Below are 18748 nucleotides of genomic sequence, written 5' to 3'. Positions count from 1 at the left end.
AATCAGCAAGGACATCGACAAAACACACACCAGAAGTAACTGTATTTATTCACATATTGCACAGATGCAGCGGTACAACAATAGTAGACAACAGCACGGCTCAAAATGATGCAAAAATGCTATATACCATGCACAGGTGAAACACAAACAGGAAGGCAAGTGGCCATAGCACAGGGGAGAGTACAGCACAGCAGAGCTACAGGGCCAGTGTCCAAGGCACAGGTGTGAGCACGACACAGCAGAGCAACAGGGCCAGTGTCCAAGGCAGGGGAGAGTACAGCACAGCAGAGCAACAGGACCAGTGTCCAAGGTACAGGGGAGAGTACAGCACAGCAGAGCAACAGGGCCAGTGTCCAAGACACAGGTGAGAGCACGACACAGCAGAGCAACAGGGCCAGTGTCCATGGCAGGGGAGAGGCCAACACAGCAGAGCAACAGGGCCAGTGTCCAAGGCACAGGTGTGAGCACGACACAGAAGAGCAAGAGGGCCAGTGTCCATGCTTGTAAACAATGGTCAGGGCTCGCACACCTGTATGAGGCACAGGCGCATGAGGGGGATGTAAACTCACTCCTGGCAGTCATGCAGACTTGGACCTGGCTGTGTGTCAGGGACAGCAGGCCCACTTAACTGGGGTGACAGAGCCCCAGGTGATGTGGGGCTAACAGTGGCTTGGCAAGCTGGAGGGCTGTGTGGACCAGGTGGCAAAGTGGCACGTGGAGGTGGAGTCATGCAGACTTCTGACACAGTGTGGGTGGGAGAGGTTGGAGGGGTGCCCTTCCACTTTTTGGGAATATGAATTGGCTTCCCTGTCTTGGGGTTGATGGGAAGTGTTGAGGACACAACAGGCACACACACCAACTGTCCCACATCAGGTGCAGGCACTGGCACTACATCTGGTGATGTGCTGGATCCTGCGGAAAGCTTGGTCTGGCTACGCCCCTGGACCTCCTTCCCCTCTTTGCCTGGTGTACCCCCTACAGTGCCCTGCTTTGCCTTTTTCTCAGCGGTGGTGTCTACAGTGACCTCCTTTGACTTCTTGCCAGGGGTGGTCCCTACAGTGACCTCCTTTGCCTTCTTGCCATGGATGGTCTCTACAGTGCCCTCCTCCACCTGCTTCAATGGACTCGGAATTGGGGTAGATGTGGTGGGTGGATGTGTCCCTGTGCTCTTCCTAGGTATACCCCTGATATGCAACACCTCCTCAGTGGACACAGACACTGCATGTGTAGGTCTGTGTGAAGTTTCAGTGACGGGAGATTCTTTTGCTGGTGATGCCTCTGCGGCATGTGAGCCTGATGTCTGCCTCATTGATCGCCTGGCCTTGATCTTCCCTGACTGGCTCTTGTCTGTGCATTGTGGGGTGGCCCTGCTCTTCAGTGGGGATGGTGTCTGTGGGCGGGAGTTCCTGGGTTGTGTCTGTTGTGTGCTCCTTGTGCTGTATCTTTTTGGTGACGCAGGCGAACCGTGGTCACTGTCACCTGATGTGGCCACTGACTGGGGGGTGGATAAAGGCACCTGAGCTGCAATGGGAGCATGTGCCTGTTGAAGAGCTGACGTCACTGTGGATGACAACGCCTGGACTGTACGGTGTAGCCCACCCACGTCAGATTGTATGCCCTCCATGTATGCAACCACCTGGCCTAATTTCTTGTCATGTTCACTGAAGGCATTGAGCAGGGCGGTCTGGCCCACACAGAGCTGGTGCAGGAGCTCTACACAGTCTGCACTGAGGGCAGAAGGGGGGACAGGTGCAGGGGCAGCGGTGCCAGGTGGGAATGTAACTCGTCCCCTCTTAGTGACATGGATACGGGCAGCACCAGAGGAAGTGGATGGGAGGCTGGGCACTGGCCGCTGGGTGGTAGATGATGATGCAGACTCCCCATCCCCTGTGCCTGCCAACATGGATGCATCCCCGCTGGCATCAGATGATGTGGGACTCTGTGTCTCAGCCTGCATACTTCTGTCACCCACAGATGCGCTGGTGGGCTCTGTGTCACTGGCCTCCGCTGCAGCTGTAGTGCTACTCTCGCCACCACTGGGTTCGGGCTCATGTTCCTCCGTGGTCTCTTGCGAATCTGCATGAGAGAGAGATGCAGGGTTGCATAAGCGTCATCGTCTGGTCACACGAATTCAAGACAATGCACTACAGGAGAGGCCCAAATCAACATGGTAACCACCACACCCTGCAATCACTGTGCAGCTACACACAACATAGACCACAGCAGTGCCTGTAACGCTGAATATCTGCCATGAGTGAGCCATGTTGATGCCACACAGCACTACACCCTGCCCGTAGATGAAGTGTACCACACACACAACTTGGCCTGCCCACGCCTTGGGACATGATGAGGGTACAACACTTGTTACCACTAACAGACCTTCAGGGAACAGGAGGGGACAACACACACACCTATTAGGACACCACAGTCCCCAATGCCACGTAGGCCATAGCAAGCACCATGTGGAAATCTGGGGCACATTATTTGCAGATGTTGGGGCACCAACGATCATGGTGCAGGCAAAGTAGGCATACATAAATTCACACTCAGCAAGTGGACACTGCTGTTCACCCCATAATAGATTACCCACACCATCCCAACGCTGAAAGACCATGTAGAGCCCAACACATCTGGCAATGGGAAAGTACAGCAGGGAGTATCTGCTCAGTAAGGCCAGGGTGGCACAATACCTGATACAAGCACACATCACAGCAGCCACTCACATGGCACAGCACAGCACAGCAGCACACGCACATCACATGGCTCACCACTGCCACAGGCCCTGTACACATGCATCAGCTCCAAGCAAAAGTCACGCTCCCCAGATACTCACCAGCCCTGCCTTGCTTGCCATGCTCCTTCAGACGTGCATCCAGGTCTGAATGAGTCACTGCCAAGATGCGGCCCATCACTGGAGTCATGCTGCGGCGTGCCAAACGCCCTGTGTGTGGTAGCATCCCCAATGTCATCTCAGCCACGTTTTTTGCAAGCTGACTGATGTCGTCCCACCTCTTGTGGCAGTGTGTGCGTCGGTGGTTGGATACCCCCAGGGCTCCCGCCTTTGCCGCAATGGCCCTCCACACGGCCTTACGCTGGTTTACTCTGAGCTGCAGGTATGAGAGAAAAGAAGGGTAAATGTACAGTTACACAATGTCAGATAACAACATCTATCAGAACAGTAGCAAGACACAGACTCATGACTAATTGTAACCTCCCTCCCTCCCTCCAAAACTGGGTGACCTCTCACAAGGGCACTTTGCATGGCCCACACAGATGTGATTGCATGCACACATTGGGGCGTAGAGGGTCCAGGATAATCTCACAAATGCAGGATGCATGTACATAACGTGCATCGACAGAAGTATGTAAGTCTGCAATTACACAGGGCACAGATGGGGCATATCTACTATTCAGTGGGAAGGAACTGGTGCAAGGACCATGCAAGTCTGGTGGCGTTTTTCGTTTGGGTGGGCAGCCACTGGTACCACTCTCTGGGTCACACTGAGTCAGACAACAGGGGCACACAGAAATATTTACACAAGCAATTACTGTCCTGGCACCTACATGGCAAACATTTGGTGGCTCTGTATGGTTGACAATGTAACACTCCCCACTCACACATACAGGTGCAGGCATGGAAAAGAGTGACATTGTGGCACACACACTCCCTCGCCCTGGAGACAGCTTGTCTGTCAGTGTTTGACACAACCCCACACCCTCAGGCATATACTGCAGCAGCACAACTACACGTCTGACACCCCCCTGCCCGACAGCTACCTTCATGGTGACTTACCACGACATTGGGACCACCAAACAGCCTTGGGTACTGTGCCAGCACCTCATCCACAAGGACCTCTAGCTCCTCGCTGGTGAATGGACTGGCATGGATCTTCTCTGTCCTTGCCATCCCTATGGACATGGAACACCTGTGGCGGAAGTGAGTGGTGAGGGGTCCCAGGCAGCAGGCTCAGGAGGCAGCAGCAGGAGAGGGTCCCAGGCAGCAGGCTCAGCAGGCAGCAGCAGGAGAGGGTCCCAGGCAGCAGGCTCAGGAGGCAGCAGCAGGAGAGGGTCCCAGGCTGCAGGCTCTGTGAGCAGTGGAAATGTGAGGCTCACTCCCACAAACTTATAACCCCCTGGGGTCGTCTGTAAGGTGCAAAGCAGCACCAATTGGTTGTCCAGGTCTGCCTCTTTCAAAATCATCCAATGACCACCTCCGCGTTGGCGGAGCACATCTTCTGCGTCTTTCAAATCTGCATCATGGCACCGCGATCATCGCTCCCATTGGCAGTAGGCAATGCTCCATGGCGGTGATGCACCGCGGGTGCCCGGGGTGCGCTACCGCGATGGTGCATCATTCAAATGCATCCAATGACCGTCTCCGCGCTGGCGGAGCACACCTTCCTCGTCTTTCAAATCTGCATCATGGCACCGCGATCATAGCTCCCATTGGCTGTAGGCAATGCTCCATGGCAGTGATGCACCGCGGGTGCCCGGGGTGCGCTAAAGCGATGGTGCATCATTCAAATGCATCCAATGACCGCCTCCGCGCTGGCGGAGCACACCTTCCACGTCTTTCTAATCTGCATCATGGCACCGCGATCATCGCTCCCATTGGCTGTAGACAATGCTCCATGGCGGTGATGCACCGCGGGTGCCCTGTGTGCGCTACCGCGATGGTGCATCATTCAAATGCATCCAATGACCACCTACGCGCTGGCAGAGCATGCCCACCGCCATGTACACATGTCCATATGCCAATGGCTACCACACTTGTGAAGGGGGTGGTGCTGGCGTCACACCGCCGGGGCCAGGCGGAAGGTACCACGATGCATGTGGCGGAGCATGCCCACTGCCATGTACACATGTCCATATGCCAATGGCTACCACACTTGTGAAGGGGGTGGTGCTGGCGTCACACCGCCAGGTCCAGGCGGGAGGTACCGCGATGCATGCGGCGGAGCATGCCCACCGCCATGTACACATGTCCATATGCCAATGGCTACCGCACTTGTGAAGGGGGTGCTGCTGCCATCACACCGCCGGGGCCAGGGGGGAGGTACCACTATTTTCATAACCATTAATGGCAATGTCAATCAAGAACACGGTATCAGTAACCAGCAGCAACATGGTGAAGGGCACATCATTGTACACACAATGCCATACTTCCATGTCATCCACAGGTGTACGCACATTAAGTGTGACACACTTTGGTCTGTGGTCCCTGCCATGTTAGTTATGCATATGATGGCTGATGATGCTTGACACTCTTGAGCTGGTGTTAATGAAGTAGTACAAATCAATTTGTTGTGGGTCAGTGCTGACCTTGACAAGGCTTGTGTCACTGCATTGTATCGTACCAGACTGGTGCTTTCACAACAGCTCCTGCACACAACTGAACGTTTTCCTGCTGCTGTGATCATTGTGTAGATGGATGTGTGCAGAGTTTACATGATGCATTGAGGTGTGACAGGTACAGCAGATGGGTATGATACAGACATGGTAATTTGCAAAACATTGGCGGATGTGGCAGCACCTTGCCTGCACATGTGAATTGTGTTCTCCAGTATGTGCGCATTCACATTCCCCAATTTGTTCGTGGCACTTGTATATTGTCAGTGGAGAGAAGTGCTCTCTGTGTATCAAAAGGCCACCCATGTAACCTGGTGTGCCATGCGTCTCTCAGGCAGTCTTTGTTTTTCCATGCCATCATTGATGGTATGTGCTGTGGCCATCTCATGATGGTTGTCACTGACATTTTCCAATTTACATCTCAACCAGGAGGAGGCCGAATCTCCTACGTCACCTGACAGTGCTTGAGGACATGGAGAATGAGGCGATAATCCGGAAATTCTGCCTGGATAGGCTAACACTGAAGATTCTGTGTGATCTATTGGAGCCCCACCTGCAGCCTCGCCGTCACTATCCGACGGCATTTACACCCACATACAAGGTGATGGCAGCACTCCACTTTTTTGCAACAGGTTCCTTCCAGGAGACCGTGGCAAGCGCTGGAGGGATGTCACAGCCCATGTTCGCAAAAAACGGGGGATTTTACCTATGCCTCTATGTTTGATTTCAAATATTTACTCTTTATAAGGATGAACCAAGATTCAATTAGTTATCCTGACATGTTTATAATGTCATTTTATTTATCCATCATTCATTTTTTGTGATTCATCAGAGAAAGTGCAATATCAACTCAACGTTTTGCCATAAATTTTTTCAAAAAAAATCCAAAAACAATACTGGACATTACACAAAACACAATTCACAAACACAATACTAGTTGTATACAAATTATGATCAAAAAAACAAATTCATACAGTTACCAAGGGACAGTTGGAAACACAAAATTGTTTATGCAATGGTAAATCAGTGACCATCATTTGTTGCTTAATACAGAGCAACAGAGTTTTTTTTACAACGTAAACAATGTCCCTACACTCTGAACTATACCATATTTCATCAAAATGAATCAGAGTGTGAAATGCCAAATCAATCAGAGCATAAATGCCAAATTAATCAAAGCATGGTGGCTCAAAGTGAATCAGAGCGCGGATGCCGACGCGTTTTGAATCCTGCTGTGTGCATCACAGGATTCTCATCAGGGCTGGACGAGTCAAATCCTTAGGAAACTTATTTATTATCAAGGATGTGCTTTTCTTAAAAATGTCGTCTATGTGGTGGCTGTTTTGTTCTTTTAGAAAATGGAGCGGCGGCTTAATGGTAAACCGTCCTATTTTCAATTGGACTTCTAGTGCTGTTTGGTTAAAAATGCGTCTCTGAAATGATTAATCAGAGAGCTGGCGGGGAACAGGAAACAATTCCGCTGCTAGTCACATCTACCGTGGTCTTGATACCTTATTATTTACTGATAACAGGCGCTAAAGGTCGTGCTCCACTCCAGCCCATGTTCAGCATGGTGCTGAGGGATGTTCTTGCAGCCATGATGCTCCATCGGAATTGCTACATCCATTTCACTAGGGGAGGAGAATTGGCTGCCGTGAAGGGGGACTTCTATCCCCTTGGGCGCATCCCACATGTTGTTGGTGCCATCGATTGCACCCATGTAGGTCTTGTGGCACCACAGGCGACGGAGCATACATATAGGTACCGCAAACATTATCATTCCATCAATGTGCAGGTGGTGTGCCTTGCAAACATGACCATTTCTCATGTGTGTGCAAAGTATCCTGGCTCGGCACATGATTCGTACATCATGAGGAACAGCATGGTCCCACGCATGATGGAGAATCTGCATCCAGAGCGCGCTTGGATTGTGGGTGAGTATGCCTACTGATATAGTGTGCTGTGTGTCACCTGCTGTACTCTGACTGTGCAACATTGCAATGGGTGTCATTCACAGGTGACTCTGCACATCCCAGTCGGCCATGGCTGTTGAGCCCCCCCAGGAATCCCAGGACCACGGCTGACATCCGCTACAATGACGCCCATGGCAGGACCCGACGATTAATCGAATGGACTTTTGGCCTGCTGAAGTCCAGATTCCGCTGCCTTGACAGGACAGGAGGTGCACTGGCTTACTCGCCTGGGAAGGTGTGCAAGATCATTGTGGCATGCTGTATGCTGCACAACCTGGCCATCCACAAGGGGGTCCCCCTGCTCCTGGACGATGGTGAGGAACCAAGGCCACCACCTGCTCAAGGACCTGAGTCCAGTGATGAGGACAGTGGAGAGGATGAAGGAGTGGACCTGCGCCAGCAGCTCATTGAACGCTACTTCACTTGAAGGTGGGTGACGAGGTACAACGTGTACATTGTCTGGTGTGGTTGCTGTTGTTGTGAAGGGCAATGTGCGGATGTAATAGACAGGCACACGTTCAGTCACCTGTGTGTGGTAAAAGTGACAGTGACGTTCCATATGGGAACGTATGCTGGACCCTATTTGTTCACACCTGCAGCCCATTGTCTAGTATGCCTGTAGTGTCTTGTGTATGTTTTGTGTAGTGTTCTGCCTGTGATGCCACAATGAGACCAGTGACTGTTGTTCTGTTGTGTCTCCCTAGGTGCTACAGACGAATCATGCTCTACATACTGTACATCATTTTGACATATCATGGACCTTGTCAACATTGTAAATATTGCACTAAAAACGATACTGCACACAATCTGGTGCGTCAGGCATTTTATTTTGACAGTGGACATGTGATTTGTGCGGGAATATTTACATGACAGTGGGGAATGAGCAGTGAGTTGACAGTCCTGTTCGATGAGATGCAAGAGTAGAGTCCACATGAATGTGTTGACCCAGTCCCACAGACAGGTGCCATTGCCAAGGAAATGTGGGGAAAGAGTCCAAACAGTCAATGCAGTAGGGAAGAGGGTTGTCATCACGGCTGGCTCCGTGACTGGCGTGTGGCAGGTGCTTTGCCTCCGGAGACTCCCAGGCTCTTCTTTGGACGCCCCCTAGATCTTTTTGGTGGTGGGGGGCCTGCTGAATGGCCAGCGGCGTGAGGGGACTCGCCCCTCTCTGGTGGCGCAGGGGAGGATGGTGTACTGTCATCCTGCGGCACAACAGGAGGGGACGGAGGTGATGGTTGGGACACAGGCCTGTCCCTCTGCAACGCCACTTGCTGGCCCATGAGGTCCACCATCTGTCCAAGGCGGTTATCGATGGACCTCATCAGCAGAATGAGCTCCCTTAAAAGTTAATCCGACCGGCCACTTTGTCCCTGGACCTCTTGCTGTGCCTCCACTACTCTGGTGAAGTGGTCCAGGGATGGTGTCCACTCCTCCCGAGGTCTGGTGGTGGTCCTGGCCCTCCCACCTGCTCTGCTGCCACAGACCTCTTACCTCTCCACTGTGGGTCCACGCACTCTCTCCCTGCCCTCCATAGTTGTTGCTGTGGGCTGGTCATCCCCTGGGACAGGGAGGGTGCTGCAGGTGTTACTGGTGGTACTATTGTTAGTGGCGGATGCGGTGGTGGTGGCTGCGATGGAGGCAGAGGCCATGACAGCAGGAGTCTGCTGCGCTGTTGTTGCAGCAGACGTGGTGGTGGGGAGAATGGGGGCCTGGGACCTCTGGATCTGTGGCACACCAGATGGGCCGGGCTGGAGCTCATCGTCCAAACTGTCCTGGGAGTCCACATCCGAGAGTCCATGTGCCGGGGGTGGAGACTGGCTCTGCTGGTCGTTGGTGTGGTCCTCAGCAGTGAGTTCTTCATCACCTGTGGAGTAGATGGGGAATGGTCAGTGTTGGGCACTGTGCAAGTATTGTGTCAGCTGCGTATAATCGACTGTCTGTACACTACACAAATATGAAGTAACCTGTAGTACAATTCATGGCAACACTTTGTGTAATTTCATAGTGCAGAGGAACATCATTTACTCATACATGTTGGATCTCAATGTATTGCATGCAATTGTTGCTGCGTTTAGGAATGCAGGTCTCCCACACACACACACACCAGGAAGAGTTAAGAAAGCTACCTACCTGTTAGGTGAGGATGAAGAGTGCAATGGCTGACACATGCTCCTGGGTGGGGGTGGGCTGTATCCTGCTCAGCTGTTGGACAGGGGGCATGGTGGGAGTGGTAGTGCAGGCCTCCCTCCAACCGACAGACACCACAAGAAAGATAGCTACCTACCTGTTAGGTGAGGGGAACAGTGCAATGGCTGACACATGCTTCTGGGTGGGGAGGCCTCTATCCTGCTCAGCTGTTGGACAGGGGGCATGGTGGGAGTGGTAGTGCAGGCCTCCCTCCAACAGACAGACATCACAAGCACCATAGCTACCTACCTGTTGGGTGAGGGTGAACAGTGCAATGGCTGACACATGCTTCTGTGTGGGGGAGGCCTGTATCCTGCTCAGCTGTGGGACAGGGGGCATGGTGGGAGTGGTACTACAGGCCTCCCTCCCCCATACAGGCCTCCTAAGCAAGATGGCTAGCTACCTGTTGTGTGAGGGTGGACAGTGTAATGGTTTTTAGGTATTGCAAGGAAGTACTTCTCAGTGTGTTGTTTGGCATTTGTTTGTACTTACCAGCCTCCGCTCCCCCGGCTACTCCTGTGAGACTCTCAGGAAGCAGTATGGCAAGCACCTTCTCCTCCCATGGTGTGAATGTTTTCGGTGGGATGGGAGGGCCACTGCCAGTCAGGTTCGCCAGCGTCCAGTTCTTACTCCTCCTCTCCTTGACAACCCTCTTGAGATCATGCCACTGCTTCATGATCTACTTCTTGGATCTAGGGGTGGTCCCTACTGCATTTACCCTTCGGACTATCCTTTCCCACATTTGTGTCCTCGTGGCTAATGGTGTCTGTTGGACCAGGCTACCAAACAGTTGTGGCTCTACTCTCACAATCTCATTGACCATGACTGTCAACTCACTCTCGGTGAATTTTGGCATTTTTTGTGATGTCATGGTGTGTGGTGGTTGAGGTGTTTGTGGATGCAGGGCTGTGGGTGCAGGGGTATGGTGTTGAGGTGTGAGGTGTGTTGTGTGCAGGGGGATTATTTGTGCTGGTGTAATGGTGGTAGTGAGGGTGGTGGTGGTGGATGTGTGTGTGTGCTGTGCTGTTTTGCCTCTCCTGTTAGATATGGGGTATGGACTTCTATTCTGGAGTGTTGCAAAGGATTGTGGTTAGTGAAGGGGGTGGCTTTATACTCAGCTGTGTAGGTGTGTCCAAGTGGATTTTGGGTGTCAGGTGTGTTGCGGGAGTTGTCCTGTTTTAAAAAAATATATATATATTTATTTATTTTATTTGTATGTGTGTTATGTATTTGGGGGGCATGGCTAATTTTATTTGTGCAATGTTTGGCATCACTGCGGTGTTTTGGCATCGTCCGCCATGTTTTTCATGTCCCGTCCGCTGCGGTGTCTATGCTGCAGCTCTTCCGCTATTTTTCCCATTCACTCCTGTGTGCGACCGCGGCGGTCGGTAACAGCGGTTCCGACCGCGACACCCTCGGGGTTATCTTAATTTCCCGTGCGGTGTGTCCGCTGTCCTTGCGGCGGCTTGTTGCTTTTCCGCTGCTTTTCCGACTGCCGCAGTCAGTTTTTAGCCATCACTGAGCGCGTCGGACAGTTTTGCTTGGCCCGCTACCGCCGCGGTCGGTCTTTTGTGGCGGTTGATCCTAATGTGCCCGCCGGTGTTTCCGCAGTGCAGGCGGGCGGTTGGTTTCCACCTCCATGGCATCGGGGTGGTTTTCCGCACGCTATCCTTATGGGCCCCCAAATGTTTTTTCTTAAAATCTGCAGATTATGCAGTAGATAGAAGAAATGTAAATTTTTTACAAAGGTATGGTGTTTTTGCTGTCTTCTAATGTTGGTGCATTGTATACTGCCTAGCACCAAAGCAGGTACCCTTGCACAATAGGGAAAGGGTGCCTGCATTACAGGCAGAATTGTTTTTGTGCAGGAAGGGCCAAGTTCATGCACAAACCCTATCTATAGAGGCATATTCCACTTATGCAGCACATATAGAATGAGGAAGCAATACAAAGAAATAAATATATTTCTCCTTGTGACGTCTCACTGTGGTAGGCGTACCATTTTGACGCATTCCCAAGTTTACTAGCTTTAGTAAATCTGGCAATCCACCAAATTTCATAGTTGGATGTAGGAGACCACCCATGTTCCACCCGTGGAATGCCTTCTCAACGCAAGGCAACTCAAGGCAGCAATATGCACTGCTTTGCATTACTTTATATTTAGTAAACTACACAAAGCCATGAACGGTAGGTTCACATTCCTTAGTAAATACCAAAAATTATTTTGTGTCAGGCTGAACCACAAAAGTGAAGCAAGCCCAATGAAAAATTTTAGTAAATCTGCTCCCTAGTGTATAGTTCTGGGCCAGAGCTGGCATTGTTTGAGGGAGAGAAAAGTGGAGAGATGCTGGGATGTTTATTGTTACTATCACCTCATATATGAAAGCCAATGTGAGATGTAAAGAAGCAGCCATAGTGTATAGATATTTAGGACCTGCAGTCATGGACTAGATTAAAGTCCTTCAATTAACCCGCAGTGTGCAACAGATCACTTTGGTTATTCCATGCCTGTTCATTTAGTGATCGCTGATTTATTGGCTGCACAGTACTGGTGATGGACAACCATTGAGCAGATATGTCTTATGTGAATGTAAGAGGTGTAAGGTACAGTTGACTGCCAATCATTGGGTGTTATGGTATTAGTATCCTTGTGGGCCACAAATGTTATGTATGAACTTACATAATTAAATAATACCCTGATGAAGCATAGGTCACCTCTCCTCAACTTACCTGCAGTAAGAAGCTTGCTGGTTGGCTTGTTTCCAACCTGTGGATCGTAAGCTGAAGATTGAGTTTCAGGGTGCAACTTTTTTTCAGATTGTGCTGCAGGGATGTGTGGAGGTGTAGTTGTCTTTGAAATAGTCATGTTTTCATCTATCTTCTGAAGTATATAGGCTCCTTGATACTTCAAATGCTGGCTGGTAGGGTGTTACAGAGCCTGGCAGGTAGTGCTGAGAAAGTAGTGCTTCCAATGGATTTCTTATGGTAAGGTAGTATGAAAAGTGGTGCAAGCCTGGAGTGCAGTGTCCTGACTTGTTTGTATTGCTTGAATGTAACTTGCAAGAATAGCTGTCCTTTTCCTTGGAGGCTTGTGAGCAATGCAAAGTGCCTTGAACATTGTCTTTCTTGCTATAGATAGCCAGTGGAGTGATTGCAAGAGTCCAGCAATGTGTTCTCTTTGAAAAAGGCAGGGAAGAAAGATTGCAGCAGTATATTGGATGAGTTGTATTTTCTGTATTATAAACGTGGGTGTGCCAAGGTATAGGCTGTTGGCATAGTCAAGCTTGGAAATTACGAGTGTCAGGATGTCTTGCACATTTTGTTGGTATCCAAGGTATGGGGGATGTAACGTAGTGTTTTTGTTGTCTAGGAGGCACTGATCTACATTGCTAACACGTGGTTTCAAAAATGGGTCTGAATCCATGGTTACCCCTAGGTTTCTGACTTCTCTTCATATTGTTGGAGGGGCCTCATGTTCCTTAGGCCATATGGTGGTAGGTTGATGTTTGTGTCACTGTCCGTAGGTCATAAACACTGTCTTCTTATAATTAGCTTTTTTTATTACCTCTATCTTTTCAACAAACAAGCAAGAGATGTACAGCATTAAACAGTGCATACTAGTACAGTACCGCAGAGTCCCATAATTAGAGTAGAACCTCTTGATTTCGAATATAACAAAGCATTTGGAATCATGGAGCTTGACAGTACACTCATTCCAGTTCCCCCTCTGTCGTATCTTCACACATTCCTGACGCATTCGGATCAGTTTCATTTGAGTTGGCTGTTAGTAATGCGTTACAAAGTCCCTCCACGTTATAAGATCCTCTTCTAGCTTGTTATCCCTTCAACTGTTTTTCATGTGGACTTCCTCTGCCAGCATCTATTCACGGATATCCCTCCCCCACGCTTTGAACTCAGGGGAACTCTTGCCCATCCACATTATGGCAACCCTACGTTTTGCTAATACTAACAGCAGCTGGAGGAATTTATAAGCAATCTTGTGCAGTTTAGATGTCAGAACGTGTCCCAACAATTAGTGCAGCGGTGACACCTCAACATTAATGCCCATACCCCTCCGCACCCTCCCACCACCTGAACCCAGAATTGACTAACCCTGGGACATCCCCACACTAACTGCATGAAGTCCACACACATTTCTCCAGACCTAGGGCAGGTATCCTGGCGGTCTGGCACTATGTGGTGCATCTTCACTGGGGTCATGTAGGTGCAGTGTAAGTATTTGTAGTGTATTAGTTTGAAGCGTCTATTGCATAACACCGAATGGGTGAGCGCACATATTATTTTCCAATTCTTTCTTTTCCCCTAGGGGCTCCTCAGGTTCGCGCCCCAGGCTGCATGTGTCCGGATTGGGGGCCTGTGGAGTCCTCCCTCATAGCCTTATAAAGGAGGGAGCCAAGTCTACATCCAACACCACATGTGAGCATTATATCCAGCGTGTGTTTCATTTGAGGAATGGCGGGCTGTACGGGCCAAGTTGCTTTAAACAAGTCAGACAATCCAGCATAATGGAGATAGTGTACCTCGCTTAGCCCAAAGCCCAAAGCCCTCAAAGGCCTGTTCGTAAGTGATGAATGTCTTGCCTAGGTATAAGTCGGCCATCTGTTCACAACCTCCCTCCCTCCATGCCTGCAAGGAAATATTATCCACCATTCTGAGCCCTGGGGCAAGTATCCACCCTGGGAGCACCCGATGGAATCAAGCGTGTTGCAAGACATGCTCCACAAAACTCTGCCAGGTGCTCGCGGTCTGCCTGACCACATACGGCATGTCATTGGGGACCCACGCACCCTCCATCAGTGCCGTCGGGAGACTATCCAGCAGTACATGTTCCTTCAGCAGCCTCTTCTCCCAGTTATACCCCTCATCCAGCCAACGGGCCGCATGTTTCTGTAAGTCAGTAGCATATTACTAAAGATCCATTCTAGGGTATCAAGTCTTCCCTCCTCATACTGCCGGTAACCAGTGGTACCCTACTGTGATGGCCGGCCCAATAGAGAGATACCAGCATTCAACGGCCTACATACCCAGAGCAAGATAGGGCACAACACATCTTGGAGCATATATAGGCAGTGCGGCAGCACTATCATCTTGGCCACCGCGAGTCTACCCATTAAAGAAAGTGACAGTTTGTTCCAAAGGACTACCATCCTCCACAGCCCATCAACCGTCCTGTGTACATTAAGGCACAATATCTGAGAATCCGCATGCGCTGCCCGAACTCCCAAGGGATAGGATGTAGCCTAACTGCTAGGGTGGTCGAAATTAAATCTATGAAACTGGGTTTCTGCCTCTGCAATGACGCTCAACATCCAGTGATTCTGGGCAAATCACTTAAAAGAATGTGCCCTTGTGTAATCAACTGGTGCTCATGTAGATGTGCTCTGATACCCAATACCTTTGGGTCAAGTTTGAGCTAAATAAACCTCAGGAAAAAAATAAAGCCCCCGGGCTTTAAAAGCATACACATCTCTCCCTCCTGCATGGTTGGGGGCAATAGTCAAAGAAAAACCAAAGGTGAAGATGGACGGAGCATTGACAATACAAACACTCACCCCCAGTCAACTGATCTGGGTTTAATCCATCACCGTTCTTTAGCTCACTCCGCCACCCCAGTTCAGACATGGCCATATGCAAATCAGTCTGACCCTGTGCCTCATGGGAACAGTCCAGCTCGAACTGCCAAGCCATGTCTTCCCTGGACCGGAATCAAGCTTCCCAGGACCGGTTTCTGGCATTACAGCCGTCTTCAGCCGGGCTAGCTTGACTCCAGTGGCAAAGTGAGCAAGGGACTCACGCCTGAGCATACCCTGCCAACTTAGGGCGAACAAAGAAAAACCAAAGTTGATGATGGACGGAGCGTTGACAATACAAACACTCACCCCCAGTCAACTGATCTGGGTTTAATCCATCACCGTTCTTTAGCTCACTCCGCCACCCCAGTTCAGACATGGCCATATGCAAATCAGTCTGACCCTGTGCCTCATGGGAACAGTCCAGCTCGAACTGCCAAGCCATGTCTTCCCTGGACCGGAATCAAGCTTCCCAGGACCGGTTTCTGGCATTACAGCCGTCTTCAGCCGGGCTAGCTTGACTCCAGTGGCAAAGTGAGCAAGGGACTCACGTCTGGGCATACCCTGCCAATAGTCCCCACTCATATGCGTCCTCAAATATCTGGAGTAAGGGCTGTGCTAGCTTTTATGAGTAAGTCTGGTAAAAATTGAGATGGGAATCCATCTGTACCCGGCGCCTTGGCCTCGGGCAGAGCCCCTCAATGATTCACGGAACTCGTCAACAGTTTACTGGGACTTTGAGGTCTCTCAGTTCCAATTGTGGGAAGCCCATTAGTGATAATCCCTGTAAGAATGTGATATAGTGGTCCGGGCAGACCACCTGTATCCAAGACCGAAGCCGCCCAGATTTTTGGTCCTCGACATGTAGCTGTTGACAGTACTGGCACAGTGCGAGTTTGTCGAGTCTGTCCTATAAGTCTCTAATTTGTGTGCTCAATAATCTCTAACATTCTCCTGTTTCGGGGTGTGCTGCTTGGTCCTCAGCCTGAACCTCTGCCAGGGCGCTCTCCTCCACAATTCCCACAGCATCTGACAGCGTACCCAAGTCAAGCTCATTCCCCGTTCCACTGCCTTCATTGCCTCCCATTCGTGGCTCTGCTAATAGTCCCCTCCCAGATAAAAGTCATATATTCTGTTCGCGCCTTAGACAGGGACTCCCTTCCTACATGATCATGGAGTAAGTCAGAATGCAGTCTCCACCATCGAGGACTCTATGCAGGAGGACTCAACAGCACCACACACCTCACCGGGGCATGTCCGTCAAAAATCGGGTCATATGAGTCCACTCCACCTCAAAGGAGGTGGGCGCTGTCATCACCAACACCCTGTCCAGCCTGCTATGCGTGTTGTGGGTATAGGAAAAACATGTCAATAGTTTCTGGGTCGGGTTCCTTTCTCACCAGACATCCCATAGGTCGAACTCCCTCAGTCATCCGAGGTGTAGTTCCTTGTTTAGGGGGATGTCTATCTCAGTCGGGTTCAACACACAATTAAAGTCTCCCATTCACAATAGAGGTATATCTAATTCTGAGGCTATTAAATCCTGCATAGATTAAAAAAATGTAGGGTCATCTGTATTTGAGGCGTATGTGTTTAATAGAAGGATGTCCCGACCATCTAATGTACCCCGCAGGAACATGAAGGAGCCGTGCATATCAGCCAGCCTCGGATTGGTAACGCGGGCATTCGGGTCTGAGTTCCTGCTGTGGGCTGCTTTTTTGAGCAGTCTGGGCCGATTTGGGCACTGTCTCTATTTTCGAAATACAGCCAGAGGCCCAGTGGGTGGCTGAGTGGCATTTCTGCAGGCAGATGGGTGCTCATTACCACCACCAACCCCGACCCCCCCGCCACAAACACTGCAGGTCCCACACCCCCGGTTTAGCAACAGGCCGAGGTATCACTCCCTTTGTCTCGCTGGCCGGCCCATTAATAATGTATGCACATACTGGGCAGGGCAGGGGGCCTCAGTAGAAGTGGCCTCACTTGTTTTCAGGTGTGTTTCACTAGTTAAACTAATGCGTGCATTTTTGTAAGCCCCCTCTCCTTCTTTTTAATGCAATTACACTGAAGCAGTGATTTGAGGAAAGGCATTATGCAAATGAGGGCCGATTTTTCTTTTGTGTGCCCGGCCCAATTTTCAATCCCAATCCGACCCTGATATCAGCCTCCATATATGTGAGGGTGGGTAAACAGTGTCCCAGGGGCTACCCACACTAATGTCCCTCTGGTGTATGTATAATAGGAGGAATGAAATACCAGCCCCATCACTTCTTTGTCACCCTGTCAGCCCCTGCATCATCCAGGTATGTCTCCTGGAGACAAGCTATAAATATGTGATGACTTTTGAGGAAGGAAAGCACTTTATGGTGTTAAGTACTGTACATGTGCCCAAGCCCCTAACATTCCAGCTCAGGAATCTTACTACTGGGACATAATGGTACAACTTAGATGTTATACATCTCACATCACTCAGCCTAAAACTTACTACCACCTCTAGCTGCACACTTCCAACATAAACAATGTAACTATGTCGTAGTATAACTTCCCAACTCCCACACACGGGCAATAGATGTGCAACTGTGCAGTCATTATTACACAACCTAATGCTCCTGCCAGCAACTGCACTGCATCCCAAATCACCCAACTGGGACCAAGAACAACCCCTGTGTGATGAGTCTCCATGCCCCACCCACCCTTGATCAAGACCAGCATGTGTTCTAAGGGGGATATAATATTTGTGATCCCAATACTGCCTAAATCTCAATTTTAGATGAACACTAAAAAACCCTACTCCCTAGGTCTTTCATCAAGTACATCTGCTTAGCCCGCCGCTGTATTAGTGAACAACATACACTCGCTGTCCCTGCAGCTCAGCCCTCAGATGCACCACATTCACCGGAAGAGAACATTATGAGAAAAAGAAAGCCAGAAATCTATATTGAGCTCGGCCGGCACATCTCTTAGTCCCTCTACACTGCCGTCAACACTTCCAGCATTGTCTCTGGACAATCTCCGCTGTCAGGCCCAAAGTCTGATACTGATCATCTAGCATCGAGGTCATCGGCGTGTCCGGTGACGTCAGTTTCCGCATGTTCATCACCCCAAGCTGCACGGTGCCATCCTCGCCCACAGTAATTCTGTTTCTTCTGAATGTCCATCCCCAGGGACTTCCATGGTCTTTCTTTTTGCTGTGACCCCTTACCAGGGCGAGTGCCCCACACTTGTTTCTGGCCCTGCCACTCCCATGGAGAGAGAGCATCTCCCCGCACCTCCAACCACTCCCGCGTCTTCTCCGGGGATTCAAAGAAATTAGCCTTGCTTTAGTGCCAATACTTTCAGTTTCGCCGGATGAAAGAGCATATACTGAAGTTGTAAGTCCCACAACTTACGCTTGACCCCTAGAAAGGTTTTTCCATGGTTCTGTATCTGCTTCGTGTAGTCCAGATGAATGGAGATTTTATTGTTCTCATAATGTCCTGATGTTCACTGGCAGCACGCAGGATACACTCCTGTCGAGACAGTTCAGCACTTTAGCGATGATAGCCCACAGCTATGCCCCTAGAGGGGGAGGTACCAGGGCACTGTGCACCCTTTTTTTTCTCGCAAAAAGTTGAGACAGCCCTCGTGGGTTCAAGTGATTGCATATCC

Source organism: Lissotriton helveticus, chromosome 8 (assembly GCF_964261635.1).
Source record: "Lissotriton helveticus chromosome 8, aLisHel1.1, whole genome shotgun sequence".
Lineage (NCBI taxonomy): Eukaryota > Metazoa > Chordata > Amphibia > Caudata > Salamandridae > Lissotriton > Lissotriton helveticus.
This window is presented reverse-complemented; position numbering follows the sequence as displayed.